This window comes from Carassius auratus, chromosome 1 (genome assembly GCF_003368295.1).
Source record: "Carassius auratus strain Wakin chromosome 1, ASM336829v1, whole genome shotgun sequence".
Lineage (NCBI taxonomy): Eukaryota > Metazoa > Chordata > Actinopteri > Cypriniformes > Cyprinidae > Carassius > Carassius auratus.
Window position 1 is genome coordinate 33,797,964 of NC_039243.1, and position 9,618 is coordinate 33,807,581.

Genomic DNA, 9,618 nt, shown 5'->3' on the forward strand with positions numbered 1-9,618 from the left:
ATCATAATGCTCAGCCAGTGGGAATAAACCCAGACTTTAAAGACTGAGCTGTTAAAGAGGAATATGACATTACTGCAGCATGCTTATAATAAAGAGGATATCATCCATCTGTGTGGATGCTAATTTAGTTACTCTTAGTGTGAACGGCAATCAAATTTGAGCTGACAGTAGTGCACTTCTATTTATAGCTACAACATAAAATATAGATATAATAAACTAATGAACGACAGGCGTTCCAATTAGCAGATAAAGCAAAGATATCTGGAGTTTTGTGCATGATTAGGGTTATGCTTAAGCACACTAATAACCAAAACTACAAGCTTCAGTATTGTAGTACACATTTTCCTTTTAGCTGATTTCAGCAGAAGACTTTCCAGGAACAACATTACAAAGTTAACTTCTGAGAAGAGCTTTTGCAACAGAATCCATCACAGAAGCTGAATGAAAGAGAAATTCTAGAAAACTTGCCTTTAGTGATCACCTAGAGAATTCAAAGCGAGTTTGAATGCTGTATCCCTTTTAACCGAGACTCGTCTTTAATTGAAGCCAGACAGAAGAGCAGATCTGCTCTTATTTTAGCGGAGCGCTGTGAAGAAGCAGCTGGCCTGAAAAAATATTCTGTTCAAAGAGCCACTCATCAGATGACCCGGTTACTTTCTTTTATCTCCCAACCCCGGTGATGCCTTCTGTGTGCTCTCTTTGTGTCTTGTCAAAACATGAAGGCCATTCAGCAAAGTCTTTACACGAGATTAGTACCTCGAACCCTTCATAGTTCACAGTAAAATCATCACCCTTCCGAGAGGATTCCCAAATCCTGGGCTCTCGGAGCTGGAAATGGATGTTCAGGAAAGTGTGTGAGAGGATGAAAGAGCTCACACACTATACTCTCCAATTTTATCAAACACTTTCCACTGCATCAAAGAAGTGACCCACAAAATTCAAAACTACCTCAAAAACCAAATCTAGGAAACAGAGACTAAGTCACCTTTATTCCTAAAGTCTAGCGCTTTACACATCAACACAGATCATTTAAAAACAGCTTTACTGTTACAGACAAGAAAACCGTGATACAATGATGCAAACTACATTCTAAAAGCGCTAAAAAGACAACAATATTCAATCATGACCTTAGTGAAAAATATACTTGTCTGTATTTGAAATATGTATATTTTATGCCAAGCATCCTAAAAATACACTTACATAATTATGTACTTAATACAGGAATTGTACTTTTAGTCTACTAATCTGTTAAAATTAATGTCTGCTAGATTGGAACAACTAATTTTGTACTTAATGTGCTTTAATTGTGTGTAAGATATACTGAAGTATATTTTGAGTGTCCTTAAAAGGAACTATTGCAAGTATGTTTAGGTGCTATCTTCCATTTAAAAAGTCTGATATCATTCAAAGATCATACAGTCCTCATCAATAGTGACATTAAATCACATTTGATGTTTGCAATGTGGACAAGTAGTAGGGTCTACTCCAAATAATGTTTATATCAGGAAGTTTCAATACTATATTTAGTATGAAATAAATGCATATAGGGGATTTTATAAACGTACAACTATTAAAACCTGACATGCAATGCTTCATGCTTGAAATCTGACCCTAGAGAAACCTCTTTCTTATTCCAAGAGAAACTTTTATTTGACAACAGATATTAGATAAACACATGGAGCAATAGATGGCATTGCAAACCCTGCGAGTTACATAATATTACAGATGATGCTGAAACTTAACCCAGTCGAGTTTATTCATAAATGTGCTCAAAATAAACCTGATGGATGATTATGAAAACAGAGAGGAGTCTTAGAAGACTCTTAGAAGATTTATACCCCCTCAGGTGGCAGAGATGGAAAGAAAGAGCGGTTATAATCATCATAACAGTGGATGATGTTGAACAAATGAGAGAGAAACTTGATGAAGAGTTTGAGAAAAGAGAAAAGGAATGTTTGATGTTAACGTGATTGACTCGCGACACGCGTAAAAAACACATAGATTAAACATTCTCCGTCTCAAAACGACTAATGTTTTCAGAAAAGTATTGTTAAGTAGCTAGAAGTCTGTGAAGGTGTTGACAGCCGCCTCAGACGGATTTAAAGCCCTTACAAAAGATTGAGTCCCGATCGTTAGCAAGCTACGCTAAGCTAACCGCTATCAGACATTCCCACAGCTTTTGATGAAACAGACACAATCCTACACACTTCAGAATATAAACGACAGCATAGTGGATTAACTTATTCTTAAACGAATCAGCCTCACGATGATCCGCTAGCGGGAGTGCTAATACTGTTAGCCTAAGCTAAACGTCCCAAAACAATAATAGTGTCGACAGAAAGGGCTAATAACCGTCGTCGCTCTAAATCGCGAATATATACTAATATATTTAACGTTACGTAATATATTAACACCGCGATTTAGTAAATGAGTATATTTAAACAGCGACGACAGCGTTTCGGAGTCCTGAGAAGAGAATTGGGGTTTGTTTACAAGCTCTGAAGTTTACCTCAGATCAAACTGAGAGCTTGTTCTTGTATTAACGCAGAGCTGTGCTGTATTTGATGTGTCCTGGATCTTGGAAATGGGTTTGAATAGTAAACAACAACAACAACAACAACAAGAGCCGATCACATGCTCCAGAATCAACCTGGCGTAAATCAACAAAGCGTTTCTCTTCAAAACAAGTCGCTTTAATCAGAAAAAAACACACGTTTTTACCTGTAAACCGGTGGAGGATGAAGGGAAGTGACTGATATTATCCTCAAGTCTCTCCTCTCCGAGAGAAAGATGAAGTAGTTTTACTAGCGCAGACTAAACATTTTCCTCTGATGAACTGCTGCAGTCTTGGGGACAGGTTTTATTAATCATTTGGCTTCTGCAAAGGGAAACAGATCCAGCTGGAATAATGTGTGAGCGACTTGAAGGAGCGCTGGGGTCCGAGACACGACTCCGGTGCTGCTCCGTTACAGCGCGATCGCCTTTATCCAACCGATTCCTGTGCGACTGACTGTCGACGGATGATCGCGTCACTGCTTCAGCCAGGAACGTCACCGTCGCTCGCGTTCCGTGTCGCTTACAACATGACGTCATTACGTTGCCGTGCACACGTATTCATAGCCCCGTAAAATACTTTGTTTTATATATATATTTATACACATATATATACACACAAATAAAAAGTAAGGTTTTATTCTTTATTATGTTTTTTTTCTTTTTTTTTTTACATTAAATTCTGTTTGGTATGTTCAAAAAAGGAAATGCATTGGTGAATTCCTAAAAATTATTAAATGAATTAAATTCTATTATTAATTGTAAACACAAACTTGCAATACTGCAAATAAAATAAAAAATATAATACAGCCAATGTAATAATATTTACAAAGGTTAATGTCTCTATAATTTAAATGAAATGCTTCTTAATGCATCTGAAGTTCTGAGGCAGCCCTTACACTGAGATAAAGACAGGAACAATCATTAAATTATAAAGAAACAACATTGATTATCATATAACTGTGGTGAATATCTTAAATATCAAAAGCACATAAAAGACCATATTGGCTTCCAGTGAACTGTTGGATCCTGATCAGTGCAACAGACAGATCTGCCTTTGTTCATCCAAGAGCATTATACAATATTAAACAAATATCTTTTTAATATAAAGTTATGGCATTATGAAACAATCTAAAAATGCTGGCAAAGTTTTCAAAATAACGAATTCATCATTCGACTGGAGGAATGATGCTGTAAATACAGCTGTACATCACAGAAATACATTACACTTTAATAGATATTCACACAGAAAACCGCTGTTTGGAAGTGGAATATTTTTTCACGATATTACATTTTGTTCTGTATTTTTTATTAAATGAATGCAGCTTTTGGGAGCAGACGAGACTCAAACCTCAAACCTTTGACTGGTACATTATTATTATTATTATTATTATTATTATTATTATTATTATTATTATTATTATTATTCACACTGATTGCGTTTCATAAACAGTCTCAAAATGGACTGAGACACTATTATTACTTAAGCAATAACTATTTCTACTGGCAGCAAAATGTCATTGCTTTTGTAGTTTTTGCACATCCCAACATCCAATGTAGTGTCTTTTTGCTCCTTTTTCCTGGTTATCTAAAAAGCATCAGTATGAAATATTAAATATGTATCATATTACAGTTCAGATTGCATGACATAAAAACAATTCTCAATAAAGGAATGATCACAACATAGTTTCACTAAAGTATGCTCGGGGAACTCTGATCCTGACTCGACTCAGAGGGGCTTTCCTCTGGAAATAAAGAAGCAGGTAACTTTATGTCATTTGACAGCTCCAGGAAAAGAAACCTTACACATTACATTACAGGGTGTGACGCATGTGAACGCATGATGTCTTCATGCCTTGTCTTGCCACACTTCCCAGTGAGTCATGTGTGTTTTCCCCTTTCAAATCAGCACAGTTTTATCACATCCAGTGCTGCGGACCCCCGTTCTGTTCAAGTTTTATGTGACTGATATGAAGCCAGTGTTCGCTTTTCTGTATTTACTGTACAGTTTTGAAATGTTATCACAACACACTTTGCACATCTGGGTAAGCCACATATTTGCTAAAAGGAACTAAGAAACAAACCAAACTAAACTACTGAAATGCAGCCAGCAGATAGAAACACAGCATGCTCTTAAAAGCGTGTACTTACATTGGCACTTTTTCGTGGTCTTCATGATCCAGTTTAGGATCTTCTTTAGTTTCTTTAAAAGAAAAAATAGATGAGAAAACATGATAAAAAGTTCTTATCACACACTGTTTTCCTTCATTTATCGCTGAGTTGCCTTCTAAGGAACTGTTAAAAATGAAGTAAATATGAGTGTGTCTGTGTGCATGCATGTGAGTGTGAGTGTGTTTGTGTGTGTGTCAGCCACGGCGCTACTATTGGGCTCATTGTGGCCCAGGCCTATGAGTAGTGAGAGATTTTCATTCTAGCAGTTCATCCAATAAGCAGGCCGAGGAAAGCTTTGAGTGAAAGCTTCTCAGCCAATCAGCGGCTTCTACCCCACGTGTGGACTCTGAATCGTCACCAGCAAGTGATCCAATGAAATGAATGACGTCCGTCAACGAGAAAAAGAGTTAAATAATTTGGACAGTTCCCTGTCCGCCGTGTTGGGTAAATGAATGGAGAGAAAAACTGAATCTCCAAAGATATATTTCCGTTTCAGTCTTTTTGTGTATTGAATGTTCAAAGAGATAAATGAAGTTAGCTAAATGCCAACAATTAAAGCTGCAGTAGGTAACTTTTGCAAAAATATATTTTTTACATATTTATTAAACCTGTCATTATGTCCTGACAGTAGAATATGAGACAGATAATTTGTGAAAAAACTCAAGCTCCTCTGGCTCCTCCCAGTGTCCTATTGCCATTTGCAGAAACTCCATCGCTCCCGGTAAAAAATAACCAATCAGAGCTGCGGTCCGTAACTTTGTTTGTGTTCAAAATGTAGAAAAATGAACATAATAAGCAAGTACACCATGAATCCATTTTCCAAACCGTGTTTTTGGCTTGTCCTGAATCACTAGGGTGCACCTATAATAAGTGTTTATATTCGGACTATTTTAGATTGCTTCGGGGGTACCGCGGCGGAGTAACCCAGTACCTTTGTGATTCTTCATAGACATAAACAGAGAGAAGTAGTTCCGGCTACGATGTTCTTCCGCAAGACGCAAGCAGTTCTGTTTATTATCTGTTTATACCGTAGTGATTCAGCACTTAACCAACTAACACCAGCACTTTTCCTTTTCTTGTCGCTTTCATTTAAATAAAAAAAAAAAAATACCTGGCTATGCGTTCTGTACTAGACTAACTGACACTTGTCATGGCACTTGTATACTGTTGTTGTTCTCTTGTTGACCTGACTGCTTCTATTGTTCTCATTTGTAAGTAGTTTTGGATAAAAGCGTCTGCTAAATGATTAAATGTAAATGTAAATGTATGAACACCTAGAGCATCAAAAGTTCCCTACCGCAGCTTTAAGGTGTATTTCTTTGCTGAGGACAACGATACAAGTAGCTGTCCTCAGTGCCGCAGAAAAGCACTGGAATGGAGTTGAAGGGTGTGGGGGTATTTTAACTGACCAATCCAGTTTTCTGGAGGCCCACTTACAATAAAAATCCTGGCGCCACTAGTGGTGTGTGTGTGTGTGTGTGAGTGTGTTTTGTGAAGTAAAGCAGTTTACAAATGCATCTTAGTAGGTTTAAAAAGTGATTTACTAATGTGCATCCATTCAGATTTTTTCCTATAACAGACTGTTATCACGTTCACCTTCAGGTTTAATGCACATCTTTAAACCCAATGTCTCTTTCTCTGTTTCTGCGTCTGTCTCTGTCTCTGTAGTCGGCTCTGAGTCACTGCTTGGTGTGGAACCTACATCTGAACAAGATTTAAGTAAAGGATCAATTTCCCAAGCTAGAGACTGTAAAAGTAGACCAGATAAAGCATAAATGGTTATTTTATGATCTGAAAAGATGAATACGTACACGAGCGCCTGCCATCTCCAGAGCCGTCCCCATGATTATCTTTAAAGCAATGAATAAATCATGTGAAAACATGGAAACGAGCATTGATACATAAAACATGATCTCTGTACATTAGTTATATGACCTTTGATGTGTCTGCACAATGATATTAGTTACAGTCAGGTTATTATTTTATATATAAATGTTTTTTTAAGGAAAGCTCTTCTCTTCTAATATTGTGAAATATTGATATAATCTAAACCATCTGTTTTCTGTGTGAATCTGTGTTAAAGTGTAATGTATTTCTGTGATGCTCCGCTGTATTTTCAGCATCATTCCTCCAGGCTTCAGTGTCACATGATCTTCAGAAATCATAAAAATATGATGATTTAAGAAACATTTCTAATTATTATCAATGTTGAAAACAGTTGTGCTGCACAATATTTTTGTGGAACTGTAATACATTAATTTCAGAATGATTTGTTCTCTGAATACTTTTCAAAAGAATAGCATTTATGTGAAAAAACAACAACTTTACAACATTATAAATGTCTTTACTATCGCTTTTGATAAATTTAATGAATTCTTGATGAATAAAATTATTAATTTCTTAAATAAATACATTGTACTAAGTGCAAAGTTTTGAATGGTGCATATGTTATAAATCAATTAGTACATGAAAATTAAATTAAATCCGGGGGGGTGTGACATATGTAAAATTTGATATCTTGACATCCATATTTTTACGATTATAGATAGACAGACAGACAGATAAATAGATAGATAGATAGACAGACAGACAGATAAATAGATAGATAGATAGATATCTTTGGCTCACATTTAACAAAAACCCACCAGTTCACTATCTCAACAGATTAGGATTGGGTGACATGCCAATCAGCTAATTAACTAAAAACACCTTCAAAATGGTCTCAGACAGTCATTGAGACCCTTCACAAGGAGTGTAAGTCACCAACATTCATTGCCAAAGAAGCTGGCTGTTCACAGAGTGCTGTATCCAAGCATGTTAACAGAAAGTTGAGATACATTTCACACTGTGGGGTTAATTCTGAAAACGTTTCAGAGGTTTTCACATCCGGGAACACAAGTCTATCAGTGGTATCTGGTTTAAGAGATGCTCTGAGTCTGAGATATGACACACTTCCGCTTAAAAACTCTTTCGGATTACAGAAGCACTTCTCGGTTAGTTTAGCAGGAGGAATTAAATTAGTACGGGGACGTTAATCTTAATTTTAAACAATACTAATATTGCACAGCCTTAATTATATGTAGTTGATTCTTACCTGGGTTTTCTTCTCCAACCTCTGCGTTGAGAACTAACACTGCTTTAAATGTAGAAACAGATTTATGAGTGAAGCATAAAACAAACACAAACGACACTATAACAGACATAATGTACAAACTATTGCTTCAAACTTAAATCTTTTCCAAAAATAAGGTCCATGATTCTCTCCTTTTCAAACAGTGCATCTTATATAATCCTTAAAAGTAAATATAATCCTTAAAAGTCTAATATAATCCTTAAAAGTAAATATTAGAACCTAAAATGAACATATTAATAGCTAAATGTCTTTTGAAACATCCCTGTGAGAACTTAAACTCATTGTTTTCTAGAGAAGCAATGACCACAAAAACAGTAAATTACCAGAATGTGTTTGGAAACGTTTACATCACATCGAATAGAAATCATCAGGTGATCATCATCAGCAGATACTCACAGCCTTCAGAGATATACTCTCTCTCTTCATTGTCTTCACATTGAACTGTAATGAGATGCAACTTTACACATTTACACATTTAAGAAGTGACTTTAAAGAAGTTTCATCTATAGTTTTATACGAGGTTCAGCTGAGGCCTGTTTCAGTTCAGAAAAATGTTTTCTGAGCATCAGTCTCCAAATCTACCAGAGATTACAAACAGTCTGTTTTTCCATTATTAATAAAGACTCATTTAATGGTTAATTAACATTCATTTAACTATAAGCATGCTTGTTCATTAAACAGTATCTAATGTTGACTACTAACATTAAGATTAACAAATGTGTTAAAAGTGTTGTTGTTTTTATGTTAGCTGTTATATTAACTACTATAAACACATAATATGTCACTGGGAAGAGTCATCTACCTTTAATTTATAAAAGCACAACTAATTCTGTATTTAGTGTGAAAGTGACTGGAAAGTGTGACCAACATCTCAACGTCTCAACTAAAACATAACCTTTATAATGCATATCAAAATTCATATTCAGCTACAAGAGAAGTGTGAGATAAAAAGGAGGAAACGAATAATCAGCAACGAGGACACAAGAGGAAGATACATTTGTCCTGATATTATCTCTGTTCGTCGGCAAAGACGAGAGCTGTTTTGTGCTTTGCATGAAAACAAATCCAGCTAAATGAGTCAAAAAACTAGTTTTAAGCTGATCTGATCACCTTGTATATTTTATCATTGTGCATTGTGGTCAAAAGAAGTCAGAAATGTTTTGATGAAGGGAGCAGACAGAAGAGTAACTCTAGGTGAATGGGGAAATTAAAAGAAAGAGAGAGAGAGAGAGAGAGACATAGGATTCAACATAATACTGTGAGCACCTACCAGGTCCAGTCCAGCTAGCTGTCAATACCAGAAGCAGGAATAGTGTAGGATTCATGTCCAGAGTCATCGGTGGAAGCACTAGACAGAGAACTAAGCTGTGTCCCAAAATTGAGTGTGCACATTTCGTAAACCAGCCCTCCGAAGTGCGTGAGATGCTCCGCCTTTGCAGGATTTCCTAATTCCTCCACCCCTGTGCACAGCAACGGTGTGAGAGGAGAGCTGGAGAGAGACAACCCTGCTAGGATAGTTTTTGTTTATATGTTTTACGTCATAATGGAGGAGACTGTGATATACCAGCCCGAGGCCAGGTAAGTTACACTGGTTTGCTGCTTCCTTTGTTTGATTACAACTTTAAATGCAGGTACTGGTTTGGAGCTTACTTGAGTAAAGTAATGATACATATGAAAAACTACAACACACATAGCAGTTCAAATGCTGACTGATATCTTACAAAGGTGCGATTTTATGTAGTTTATTGTCTTGACCAAGG

The 9,618-nt window shown here is 36.3% G+C and overlaps 1 long non-coding RNA gene across 1 annotated transcript; it reads right to left on the reverse strand.

The window, feature by feature from the left end:
- Positions 1 to 7,311: 7,311 nt before the first annotated feature.
- Positions 7,312 to 9,238, reverse strand: LOC113108472 (uncharacterized). Its single transcript, XR_003292793.1, has 3 exons — positions 9,129 to 9,238; positions 8,255 to 8,299; positions 7,312 to 7,858 (listed from the first exon to the last, which is right to left on the reverse strand). It is a non-coding gene; the product is annotated as an uncharacterized LOC113108472 (long non-coding RNA).
- Between the last annotated feature and the right edge of the window lie 380 nt (positions 9,239 to 9,618).